The sequence below is a fragment of the Pleurodeles waltl genome, chromosome 5 (genome assembly GCF_031143425.1).
Source record: "Pleurodeles waltl isolate 20211129_DDA chromosome 5, aPleWal1.hap1.20221129, whole genome shotgun sequence".
Taxonomy (NCBI): Eukaryota; Metazoa; Chordata; class Amphibia; order Caudata; family Salamandridae; genus Pleurodeles; species Pleurodeles waltl.
In genome coordinates this window covers 155650136-155664113 of record NC_090444.1, presented here as the reverse complement: position 1 = coordinate 155664113, position 13978 = coordinate 155650136, and the positions used below count along the sequence as shown (strand labels likewise).

At 41.4% G+C, this 13978-nt stretch overlaps 1 pseudogene; it reads right to left on the bottom strand.

Moving 5' to 3' along the window:
* LOC138297229 (calpain-8-like) overlaps nucleotides 1-13978 on the bottom strand; it is a 186947-nt pseudogene that overhangs the window by 135791 nt on the left and 37178 nt on the right.

The window sequence follows — 13978 nt, the reverse complement described above, 5'->3', positions numbered from 1 at the left end:
AGGAAAATGTTCTTTCAGCTTATAGTTTGTTTTATTTATAGCTCGCAGTACATTGCTGTGAGTAACAGGTTTTAGTGAAACTTTTTAATTTGTCTAGGGAAGGGTCGGCATACCTCTCCTCTCCAAAACTGCTCATGAAACAGGCAGGCATAGTCAAAAAAGGTTTCCTTCATAAGAAACCCCTTAAAATGAACCATGTTGATTGACTCCTTCTATGAAAAAGAAAAAGGGCAGGGAGTAAACTATTTAATTCTTCAGTCCTGAGCTGCCTCTTTCACCCCCTCTGTGGGTGTTTTCAGCCACTGTGACAAGTGGCATAGCAGGTGTGTCCTGGGCCCTAGTGCAAGGAAGGAAATGGTCCCTCTGGCTGCTGTTTGGATTGCAAAATGTAGCAATAGTCAGGATTAGGTGGCCCCCTCACGCCTCTATGCCTCGGCATCGCTGCACCTGCTGCATCATTGTAAGTTATCCCCCTGACTGTGACAATGACCTAAGCAAGCTCTGTTAGACGAAGGACATTTTAATACGAGTGCTTGTGCGATGTACATGAGGGGGCAGTGCCTAGGTGAGCTTGTCATAACCCATCTCTGAAAAGGAGACAGGATGAAAACCCCAGTCTGGCATTAAAGCTTGTATTTAAGCAAACAGCACAACTTTTTATATTTGTTTTTATTTATTCACACTGTTGCTTCACCGAGCAGTATTAGAGTGCTGTAGAGCAAACATAGAACTGCATGTGAGATAATATGCTTACAAAGAACATCCAGCAAATTCGGTATGAAAAGAACTAAGGGCTTGAAGGTTAAGGTATAGACATGGTGACATGGAGAAGGCAGTAGTAAATAGGTGATACTGGAGTCTGCCACAGCAAAGCCATTAACTAAGAGGAACTAGTTCACTACTGGTGAGATTCCTTTGGTGGACATGTTGGAGGGGTGGGACAGTCACTGGTGTCTCTTCAAACCAGGTCTCTTGTGAATAAGAAAGTCTTGATTTTTTTTTTTATAAAGGAGGGGATGTCTGGGGCCATCCTTGATTGGTGTGGGAGGGAGTTCCGATTGTACGAGTGTAATCAGCAGTGATTGTCTTTGAGCTTGAGATGTTCTCAATTTCGGGGGCTCTAGCAAGAGAAGTTCTTTGCTGCAGGAGTTTTTCGAGTGGCCTGAGAATTTAGCAGTTCAGTAAGGTAGCTGGGAATGCCAGTGTGTAAGGCTTTGGAGGTGATGCAACAGAGCTAGACTTGGATTCGAGCCTCCGTTGGAAGCCAGTGAGGATCGTTCAATATAGAAACAACACTTTTTTGTGTGGGAGTAGTTGAGCTGTGGTGTTCAGGGTCTGCTTTAAGTGGTAGCCTGGCATGAGGTGGGAGGTCTGGGAGTAAGGCATTCCCTGCATCTAGTCTTCAAAATTACCAGTGTTTGAACCACCATATTAAGCTGCCCGTTGGAGAGTGGGTGTTTTATTCTTTTAAGTTGGTGCAGGTAAAAGTTGCTTTCTGGGCTAACTTGCTCAAATGTCGTTTGAATGATTATTAGCTATGAAGAATTATTCACAATTAAGCATCCGTATTTCAAACTATACATCACAGAGGCTATAAATGTTTTTTTCTCCAACAGAAGATTGTTTTCTACTCAAGCCCTGCATGACTGCCTCCCAATGGCCATTGTTTCGAAAACATCACATGGCTCATCAGTAAAAGTGGGGAAAAGAGCTAGCAGAGATTTTGGGGGCACTGAGCACAGACATATTTGGGCCCCGTTTTGGAATATTTAAAAGCAGTTAGTGTTAAAAATTACATGTGACTATGACCTTCTGGTTTTCCGCATGTTGTCCTTGCACATACTCTCTAGGCACGTATTACCCTTAAATCTGTGTAGCTATTAACTAGCCTGTTCTCCATCTCAATCTCCCAGAACCCGAACTATCGCCCAATCTGAAGACCTAATCCTAGCAAATCACAGACCTCATCAGCATTTTATCCATCATGTAATCCAGCATTATCTTTCACTTGAACTTTAAACTCACTGGCAAGTCCTCCAGCACACCCTTGTAAGAAGCACTACTCAACCTTCTCCATACTATGAACACAAACCTACCATTGAACCAATCTAGACCAAAGTCAATATTGTCAATCTGGACTTCAGAACAATGTAGTCTTCCCATAGACACTGCCATGTTAGGACCATGCTGTCATCCTGCTCATCACCCCCTAGCAACAGCGGTCCACCAATGTCTACCAAAATCTACGTAACCACCACTTTGCTCCTCCAAAAACTTGTTCAGGAAAGTTTTCAAGCAAGCCATCACACTGGCAATCATAACTGACTCCAAAGCTGACGTCAACTCCTTTCTGCAGGTAGTCAAATTCATCCTGTGTAGCCATTCATATCTGCCTTGAAGGAGTGCCTTAAACAAAGGTTTCCACATTATAGTGCACTCAAAAACTCACTGACAGCAATTGAGCTGTCAGCATGCAGGAAAAGAACAGCACTAATCACAAATCTGATACTGAAATCTCTCTGCTCTTCATGCAGAAATGTAATCTTCAGGACCAAAGCCAGTTTTAGCAAATCAAGCCTTATGATTTATCTTGAAACCCATCATTTCATCATCAATGTCATCACACATTGCATCTGTTTGATAGAAGACAACCCTCCTATTCCTCTCTCACCAACACTGGTTACTGTAATGTTCAAAGGAAAGTGAGAATTATCACCAATTCAATATCATAAAGCAAGCTACTGCAGTCTTTCCCCTTCCGCTATCGAAAATTCTGAAGGGAACCTCCTTAAAATTGTTTCTGCATGGAGACCTTGCTAACAATCTAACCATCCTCATATCTACAACCCCTGGGAATGATGTTCTCGAATACATCGTCATTAAACGCCTCCCCGCAGAAGCACTCACACCACTGAACGTAGTTAATGCACAAGGTTTCTTTCTCAGTGGAATCAGTAATGGAGAAAGCAGACCTCAACCCCAAACACCCTACCAGCAACCATACCACTCCATACCATTCATTAAAGACACAACTAAGTAAGCAGTTGCTATACAATCTTAAGGTCAAGTTAACATCAATTCCATCATATAAAAGTATCAATCTGGTTTCAAATCACTCTCTACTAAGGACATATCAGTGTCAAAGTCATCAAAAGTACTCTTCTCAAAGTACAATAGGACTCCTGCCAGTGGCCGGTGATGCTGCTTGATCTCTTAACCACCTTCGATACCCATGATCTGCAATGACAAAGTGCTACATTAGTTCTCAATCTGCCTCTACAACTAACATCAACAATTCCATATAACTTAACATAATGTGTACAGAACAAGGGCACCCATGGGTGTCTATGCACTGAAGAATTTATTGTTACAAAACTCAGTGGTACACATTTTATTCACCCCAAGAGTTTGACAAGTTGATTGAATCCACTTAGATTGAAACACCGATGTCTACAGCAGATCTACTGGTCCTCTAAGTCATTGGACCCTGCATCTAAAGACCTAACATATACAGATAGACACCTCCAGATTAAACCAGCTGTGAGTAAGTTGAGGAGTATCCCACATAGTGGTTGCAATGGTAGCATTGATCGAACATGCAACAGGTACAGGAAAAGGGGCAATAGTGCAATGTTCCTTCAGACAAACAGAACAGGCAAGACACAAGAACAAGGGCATTGTGAAGCCTCCACTCTAGCCATTGCAGTGGGGAGTTCCACAGGGACAACTGGTGAAGTTTTATGTCAAATTAAAGTTTGTTCAGAGAGGCAGGGCTCCAAACAAATCATACATACAACGGCAAGACAATAGCATTTAGGAGCTAATGGGTGGAGGCACAGGATACTAAAGTAGTCACCCTCAATGACAGACAAAGAGAAAGACAAATTCTACACATGATCAAAAAAACAAAGCGAACAGACACAAATGGAGCAAGTGAATGCAAGAGAAACAAAAGATATAAAGATAGGACAAAAGGATGAAGTAAAGAAAAAAATGGATGATAGCACAGAGGAATTAAAGGTTGAAGGAAAAGAAGACTAATAAAAAGGAAAGGATGAAACTGATTGAAAGGATTCAATATGAACAAGAATGAAAGGACAAAATTTGAACAGAAAGTAAATAATGAAAGAAAAAACTAAAATAAATCATGAAATGAGTAAAGAGAAAAGGAAATGCAAAAGAAAATGGGTGAATGAAAGACAGGACGAAGTAAACAGAGATAAGAGAAAGGATGAAAAGCAGGAAGAAAGAAAGAGGAGGAAAAATGGAGGAAAAAAGGAAGATCTTAAGAAAGAAAGAGTTAAGAAAATAAAGAAGAAGAAAAGGATGGAAGAAAGAAGTAAAACTGAAAGAGGAAAAGATGTTATGATGAAAGAAAAATGAAAGAGTAGACAGAAGGGTGCAAGAGAAGAAAGAAGGAAATAAAAGGAGATGGAACTTGGAATAGATTAAATACAAAGAAAGAGAAAAATCAAATGAGAGAAAATGAAAACAGAGCAAACACGAAATAAAATACTGAAAAAGAAAAAGGAAAAGGAAGAGAAATGAAAGAATATAGACAATGGAAATATCAAGAACCATACAAATGAACGCTAGAGTTGCAAGAAATGCCGATGCGATGTTTACACAAGGGAAGAAAGAGAAGGAAACCATAAGAAGATGGTGAGAAAAATGCAGTCAGAATGGACAAAGAGTGTAAAGAGGACTGTGGCAAGAAAAGTAAAGAATGAAACAAACCATAAAAAATGAAAAAGGAATAGATGAAAGGGAATTCAAAAGAAAGAATAGGGTAAGGAGAGAAAGAGGAAAATGCATACGGAGGAAAGAGAGAAAGTTGGAAGGAAGAAGGTGGTTGACAATAGTAGAAAGTGGGCAGGAGAGGAGAAATCAAGATGGGTATAAAGACAGATATGGGGGCTGGAAGAAGGGTCTGAGATAAAATATAAAGAATGGGGATGTTGGGTGACAGAGGGAGGAGCAGTGTGAACGAGACTGGCAAAAAGGCAGACAGAATGATAAGGGACATGAAAAAAATGGAGCTGTGGTGCAAAGAGAAGCATAAACAAAGGAGGTTGAGTAGTGTTGCAAGACATTGAGAGGAGGAAGTGAGAAAGTTAGAGATTCTGGACATAAAATTGAGCTGCATGGACCTGAAATATGGAAGTGTTTGAAAGAGAGAGGTTGAGACTGAAATGACAAAGATACTTGTAGAGACTGAGGATGACATCTCAGGCATTATGCAGACCCTGTTTGGCAATCTGTGAACATTCTAGGCCAGTGGTTCCCAACCTGTGGTCCGGGGACCCCGGGGGTCCGCAAAGCCTCCTCAGGGGGTCCACGACTGCATGGAAAATTAAATATTATGAACAGATTAATAAAGTGTATATAAATAAAATGGCCAAATGTACACTTAAAATCTTTAAAACATACAGTAAATGTCAAGGAATTTGAAATTGGAGGGTAAAAATTAAATTAGTATCCTCAGACTGATTTGTGGGAGCAGTGCAGGTGCATCAAACATAATATAGTATGGGCGATGTGTGGCTCCAAATGAAATTAGAAAAGCTCCAACCTTCCTATTAAAATTACATTTTTTATTTTCTTTATTTATATTTGGTTGCAAATTAAATCAAATATGTCATCATTTGTGTATGTGTTTGATGATTGCTTGTTTCTGTATTTTTTGTGTATTGTTTTGCATTTCAAATCATCAACAATGTTTAAGCTGAATCCCCAGCTTTCAGTAATGACTCAGTCGGGGGTCCCCAGGTTCTGATAATGACTCAGTGGGGGTCCTCGGGTTCCACTAATGACAAAGTGGGGGTCCACCGAAGTCAAACGGTTAGGAACCACTGTTCTAGCCATTACATTGACATAACGTGGGCATCTTTGTAATAGTGTGAGCATTCTAGTCATTGGAGACCCTGGCCCAAGGTAGACTTTCCTGGTATGTTGTGGGTATTTAAGAAATGTTCTGACACTAGCATAAAGCCTCCCACTGTGGAATATTGTAAACTAAGCATTATTTTGGCCATGCCCTACGTTGGCCCTCATTGACCTATAAAGGGCATCCTGGGTATCACGTTAGCTATCCCTAATATAATGGTGGTACTGGTATAGGGTGGCTATACCTGGAATATTGTCGATATACCTAGCATTAGTACAATACAATACAATATGAATTTGTAAAGTACACAGCTGCTTCCGAAGAAGCATCCAAGCGCTTGCAGCAAGAGGTCAGCAACTGGGCTCATCCCAGCGACAATCCCCGGGCACAGGAAATCATTAGAAATTAAAAAGAAACGTCTTCAAGTTTTTTCAAAAGATATCTTCAGAGGGGGTGAAACGTAAATCAAGTGGAAAAGAGTTCTAAAGCCTTCAAGTAAGAAACACTTTATGAAAATGATAAGCTGGTGTATGGTGGGCAAGTATGTGGACTTTCTAAATGTTAAAAGGCAGTGCTCGCATGACAAATAGTATTAAAACTGTACAAGCTTCAATTCTTTGGGAGAATTGAAATTACTTAGCTAAAGTATAATGGATGTTTTTGGGAAGAAATGTCTCTACTTGAGTAATAATTCAAGCCGAGTGGGGAGCATGTATTAGTGATGCTATTCCCTTCGCATCAGCAACACTTGTGACAATGGCTATTATTTCATGATTCATGCAGACACCCGTGTTCATTTACATTGATACAACGTTGTGACATTGTCATCAGTACAGTTGTCTTTGGCTAGACCAGGTAGATTAGTGTGTCCTTCAGAATATGTCTGCTGTCTGGGCCTGTAACTTCTCTGTAATCTGAGAGGCATCTTGGGTTTATGGACAAGATTCATATCTGCCTAGCCTCAGGGATAACCCTGTTCCGTTGTCTACTTTACATTTCCACCCTGTACCCAGCAAATAGATTCACAGTGATAATGTATGACTACATATCTGCTTGGAATAGGCAGGGGGGAAATTAAAAGCCACGGAAGAATGAAAATGGTATATGCCAGATCTTGAAAATGAAAAAGTGCAAACCATATTATTTGAAGTTCCTGTAAAACATGTGCTTTTTTAGACAATTTATAGGGAATTTGTACTGAAAATACAATTTTATCTCTATTTTCCACCATGTTTCCTAAGGTGGAAACACCGAAAAGTCTCTGTTGTAGATGGGACTAGCTTAGCATACAATAAAAGTACTGATTTATTTTTATGAGGCTCCCTTAGAACTGTCTATTAAACTATGACTACTTAGTCAAACAATTTAAAAACTGTGCTTTAAAATTCACAATATGGCCTCATTTTGTCAAACTTTGCGAAGAAGTGACTCCCCAACCACTCTGGAGAAGTTCAACTTCAATAGACAACCACTTATGTTTCAAATAATTTCAAGAGTGTCCCCTTGACTTCCCGTTAACATGCCAGCTTTATATGTTTATGCATTTATTTATTTTTGTTCTGTTTGCTTTTGATGGATTACACGAGGAACATTTCTCACTTGAAATAGAATTGATCCTTTTAATTAGGCACTGGGGAGTCTGTTGCCAATCATGTAAGGTGCCAGCGGAGAAAGTATGATTAAATACCTTGTCCTGATGATGACTCATTGTTGACTGAATCTTTAGGTTGGGTCGAAATGTCGACATAATTTTGATGTGGACTGCTTACAAATGAAAAGTGGCTTCTGGACACCCGGGTTGAGGGGGTCATTTTGAAGACCACTTGTATTATTTTAGCCACACTTCTATAAATATTGCATATAACACTGGTGCACTTTATCGTTTCACCTTAATCACTTTCACTGCACCACTGTTTTAGGAGCACCTCAATGGAGTGTATGTAATGCATTCTGATTTTGAACAAATATTTAACTATAAATTAAATAAATTGTGCAAATAACAATCTGATCGTATTGAAAATTTGATTGAAATATTGCCTTGGGAGTCAAGGGCTACACTTCCCCATTGAGAACCAAGAATCTTTTGCAATATGGACAAAGTATGATTGGCAGAGGTGCACTGGCGTGACTGGAGGCACTTTTTGGTAGAAGTCAGACAGAATATAACTATGATAGGGGGACTGGGCAAGTAGATATCTATCTATCGATGTCCGCACTTTGTATATCATCATGTTTGAATGTGCCCTAAGATGGTATGATATAGATAGTATGGGTTCTTAGCTAGTGTGAGCCTTGCTACAAATCCGATTTATTGGCATTGCATATATTTTTTTCAGCAAATTGATTTTTTTATTGACATATTTATTCACAATGATTGGTGGGGTTGTACTTTTTCACTTTGGTGTTCATAGTTTTTACTGGTAAAGAATGTACCCATTCGTCTTTATCATGAAGCATGCTGAACTATTGCCGTATGGGAAGAATCACATTGTAACATTTTTTTTCAGATATGTCAATGATCATTTTTGATTTTGTTGATTTTTTTAAGGGAAGAAATGATTATGTGACTCCTGCAAGCCCTATTGGTGGAAATAATGAGATGATTACTATTACACAGATATTTTAAGTTTGGCTATCAGCAGTATGTTTGACAAAGACTTCCATGAAGCAGGAATACATTATCACGTCTGCACAATAAACTTATGTACAGTAGATTTGGGATCTTGTTCATAAAAACACACACACACACATATATATATTTTTGTGTCTGTGTGTGTGTAATATTATCTTACTTTACTCTAAATAAAAACCTTTGAAATTCACTAAACAAAAACAAAGGTTAAAGAGATGTTATAGTTAGGTGAAAATGGCAGTTGTGTTGCATGACAAGGGCTGAAAAGGAGCCTTTACCAGGACACCCCTCTTGTCCATGGTAGTTGTATGCACTGCAGCAGGGCCTCAAAGTGGGAGCAACACCAGTGTTGAAGAATTTGTCTTTCTTGTGCAAATGTAGCAAATGTCATCAACAGAATTAGTAGTAGTGTGTTTTTCTGCTAAAGTGCATAGGGTCACTTGTGAACTAATATATTGGTGGAGCAAAATATAATGTACACATGTCTGACTCCAGAAAGGAGTGGAATTCAAAGTTTGTCATCAAACACAAAAGGTTCACACATTCCTGAAGGGTAAAGTCAAATATTTGAGTCCATTCATGAGATTTGTTCTTCTTCTCCCGTTGTTGCTAACTGCTTTATTACTATCTGCATTTGTATAGCACCCAATCTGACATTGGAATGGCACCGCAGTGCTTTTGGTAGTCGGGCGATGACTTTCCGACTGGTTTTGAGGTGTCCTTTGCTGTCCCGAGCCTGAGTTATCTTGTCTAGATTAAGGGGGTACTATGTGGAGTTCCCTGCTTTTCCCATACCCGAGAACCTGTCTAGCCTTCTCCCACCAGTCATAGAGGGCTCTATAACAAACAGGTTGGATGTGAGTGCACAGCTTGACTAGGTTTTTCTCATGAATACCTAGAAACTGTGTTGGGCAGGTAACGTTCAAGCATTTTGTATACAAGTACATACCTTGCTTAGATTTTTCATTGCAGGTGATCTCAACAATACAATTTTGGGCTACATGTATGAAGCATTTTTGACATTGCAAACGGCCCGGTAACTATCTGGAAGGGGGCATGTTTAGGGCAACCGTTCCAAAACGTGATTTATCAGCTTAAACCTTGATATTTTACCACCAACTCAAAGTTGATGGTAAGGCACTCTCAAATTGCAAGGGGTCCCCCTGGCTTTTAGCTCACTGCATTTTTTCCAACGCGCTCTGAGGACGTTCGGGCACAGCATGCGAAAGACGCATATCACGGGGACTACTGGAGTGAGCTAGTGGCTTTGCCTGGCATTAATATTCATGAGCAAGTCTGGGCATACCCGGCGCACTTATGGCAGCAAAAGCAAAGCAAAACACAAATGATGGACGGAATGCGGAACAAATCAAATATTCACCCCCAGTCACAGATCTGGGTTTAATCCATCAATTCTTTTGCTCACCATGCCACCCCAGTTTGAACCCAGCCATATGCAAATCAGTCTTGACCCTGTTCCTCATGGGAACAGTCCAGCCTGAACTGCCAGGCCAGGTCCTCCCTGGACCGGAAACAAGCATCCTGGGACCGGTTTCAGGGTTTCACCCTTCATCAGCCAGGCTAGCTTGAATCCAGTGGCATAGTAAGTGAGTTAGTTAGAGAGTTAATAGTAAAAAGGCTACATACATCTTGCAGAGTGTGTTTTTAGGAGACTGTTTTAATCTGTTTCTGTGATTTAAATTGTGCTTAAAAACTGTCTGCCCCCCTGTATTTTTGCCTTTAAAAAAGCCTGATTTTAGAGTGCGTGCCCAGCACTATTCCAGTGTTTGTTTCTTAAACAATCTCTCCCGTACCTGGAAAGTAGACTCTGCTAGCTTGGAAGTGTGGATTCAGCCTGTCTGTATCAAGGGGATTCTGAATAGAGCAGCAGTTGCCTTTCCCCCTGACCACAGGGACTGGACTTAGCTGATTGGCTCCCTGAGTCCCTGCTGCACCTGAGATCCGCCCCCCAAACCTGCTCTGGCCCCTTAAATTTGTGGAGGGAAGCCCAAGACAGCCACCTCCATTTTGTGAGCCTCTGTGCATCTCCCCTGTGTCCTGATACAGCCCAGTGTTCAAGGATTGCAAAAAGACCTAGGTAAGGAGCCCTGAGATTTTTCTGGGTAAATAAATAGTATTATTTGTTCAAAAGTGTTTGTTTCAGCTACCTGTGTCTGTTTTACTGTGGACTCTCTGTGTTTCAGGCAGCCTAGCCTCTTTTAAAGTGGTGTTATTTTTTTATTTGTTTTTGCCGTGACTGTGTGATTTGCCTTGCTAGTTTATGGCACACCCACCTTCCCCCTCTTTTTTTCTCTTCTAAGTAAAAAGGCTACATACATCTTGCAGAGTGTGTTTTTAGGAGACTGTTTTAATCTGTTTCTGTGATTTAAATTATGCTTAAAAACTGTCTGCCCCCCCTGTATTTTTGCCTTTAAAAAAGCCCGATTTTAGAGTGCGCGCCCAGCTCTATTCCAGTGTTTGTTTCTTAAACAATCTCTCCCTTACCTGGAAAGTAGACTCTGCTAGCTTGGAAGTGTGGATTCAGCCTGTCTGTATCCAAGGAGATTCTGAATAGAGCAGCAGTTGCCTTTCCCCCTGACCACAGGGACTGGACTTCAGTTAACTTGCTCCTTATATAAGTTCCTATTGGTTGTTGCATATGTTGTTGTGATAGGTTGTTGGGAGATGGTCTTTCATTGGTTGCTGGCTCCACGGCTGGGGTTATGATTGGTGGATAGGGCTGGGAATCTGATTGGCTGTTGGTTCTAGGGCTGAGAATTCTGATTGGCTGTTGGTTCTAGGGCTGTGATTGGTGGACAGGGCTGAGATTCTGATTGGCTGTTGTTTCTAGGGCTGTGATTGGTGGGTAGGGCTGAGATTCTGATTGGCTGTTGTTTCTAGGGCTGTGATTGGTGGATAGGGCTGGGATTCTGATTGGCTATTGGTTCTAGGGCTGTGATTGGTGGACAGGGCTGAGATTCTGATTGGCTGTTGTTTCTAGGGCTGTGATTGGTGGGTAGGGCTGAGATTCTGATTGGCTGTTGTTTCTAGGGCTGTGATTGGTGGATAGGGCTGGGATTCTGATTGGCTGTTGTTTCTAGGGCTGTGATTGGTGGATAGGGCTGGGATTCTGATTGGTTGCTGGTTTTAGGGCTGGGGCTGTGATTGGTGGTCAGGAATAGGGCTATGATTGGTGATTAGGGCTGGGTCTCCCATTAGTTGTTTAAATCAGGGCTTGAAATTGGATTGGCTAGGGTTAGGACCAGCTTCTTATTGGCCAGTAGGGCTATTAAAGGCTAGGACTCAGGGCGTCTCAGCCCGGGCGTCCAGGGTAAGGGCAGAGAGGACAAGGGCAGCTGCCTGTTTGGGCCTGTTCAGGACTAGGGCCAGAAATGCAGCCCAATTCTCAATGGACCAAGATTGGTTCCAGCCCCTACACATCCCTCAACATGCAAACACATAATCTACAAAGGAATCCAACTCATACATCACAAACTGACCACAGACAGATTGCATTGCCCCATCACCCAACACAATACCCTTTATACAACACATATACACATATCCCCCACAACTACTACAGTCAAACACCTGCATTCTCACAGCAACGACTACTCTGTCCACACCCACTAACACAACCTGCCATCACCCACACAACACAAAACTACAGTATACATTTCTCTCAGTCTCAGCCTTCCAGATACACACTCTCTGCTCATACTAACCAACAACACTATCCGCTGTTTGCTCCATACAGACCACCTGTCATCATAACAATGCCCAAACCCTGCCTTCAAACACACCATCTACAAACACTCTTCCCCTCTCTTAACCAATTACACACAACCATACAATCCCCACATTTCACTCCACCGCACATATTACCTCTTCCAATCATCGCAACTAATACTAACTCCCCTGACACACATCCATCACCTCTTACACACCTCGTACATTCATCTCCAAAACACATCAACACCCCATCTAACACTCAAATTCCACTTACCAGCACTAACTCACATACAAATCCCTCACCAAAAACAACTACACCAATATCCCCTCTCACTATTCCACAAAAACAATACCGACCACAAACATCAGCACATCAAATCAACACAAACTTACATTACACTTATCGTCATACCTACTCCCACCCTCAGGACTACACAAAGAATACAAATTCCATCCTATCTCCACTCCTACTTTCTCACTCTTCACAAACACCTACCACAAGCACCCCAACCCAGCAACTTTCATTCACTCGCCTCTCCTCCATTGCACAATTTAGAGCCTTACATCATGATCCACATGCTCCTCCACCACCCCTAACCCATACTCCATCAACACTAAACAAACGCAAACAAAATAAAAAACATGCCACTCATAGCAACCTCGCATCCCCTTGTCTATTACATAATAAAACTACCCTACAAAAAACAGTACACTCCTCATGGCTCCCTCAGCCACCAAGTACACCATCCACGCACACAGACCCAACAAAATGCCTCCTTAACCTGCTGGAAGAGGAACACTATATTGAAAAGCAAGACTATTGTGAGCCTAAAATAGTTATCACAACTAGCAACACTCCTGCTTCAAGCTCACATTATGCTACTTACCCTTCTCCTAAACAAAACAACACTACCACTAACACACCTTTTCTAAACTGCCAGCTCATAAATGCTTGATCACTCTAAAAAAACAAGCACCACATCTACGTCCTGCTCAAAGACACACAACCTGACTTACTATTCATAACTGAATCCTGGTTGGGAGACGACATGGCCCCAGTGTTGCACGAAGCCATTCCTCCAGGCTATGAAACCATCACTCAAAACTGTATAGGCAAGAGAGGAGGTGGACTAGCTATTATATTCAAACAGGCATTGAGCCTCAGTAAAACAGACAACATCTCCATACAAGGCTGTGAAGCCCTCCTTACCAGATGCCACCCTACTCCAACTTCCTCCTGTAACTTTCTCCTCCTTTACAGACCTCCACCTAACAACTCCACATTCCCAGATGCTTTTCTAGACACAGTCTCAAACCTTATTACACTATACTCCAACCTATGCATTCTTGGGGATCTAAACATTTGGTTTGACAAACCCAATATGCCCCATCCAAAAGCTATCACCACTGGCCTAGTCGCATTGAACCTACATCAGATTGTACACAATCCCACACACATCGCTGGTCACATCCTAGATGTCATTTTTTCTAAGCCTGAACTAGTTACTATTCATAGCATCACGCCAATCACTTGGTCAGACCACCATATGATAACTTTCCTACATACAACTCCACAAATCAACACACCCCACAACTACTTACATACATACACCTATCGACCATGGAGCAAACTCAGTTTGGATCATTTAGAAACACAACTAACAGCAAACACAGATCTAGATACAATTAATTCTGTGCCAAAACTTTATGAGTGGCTACAGGAAGCT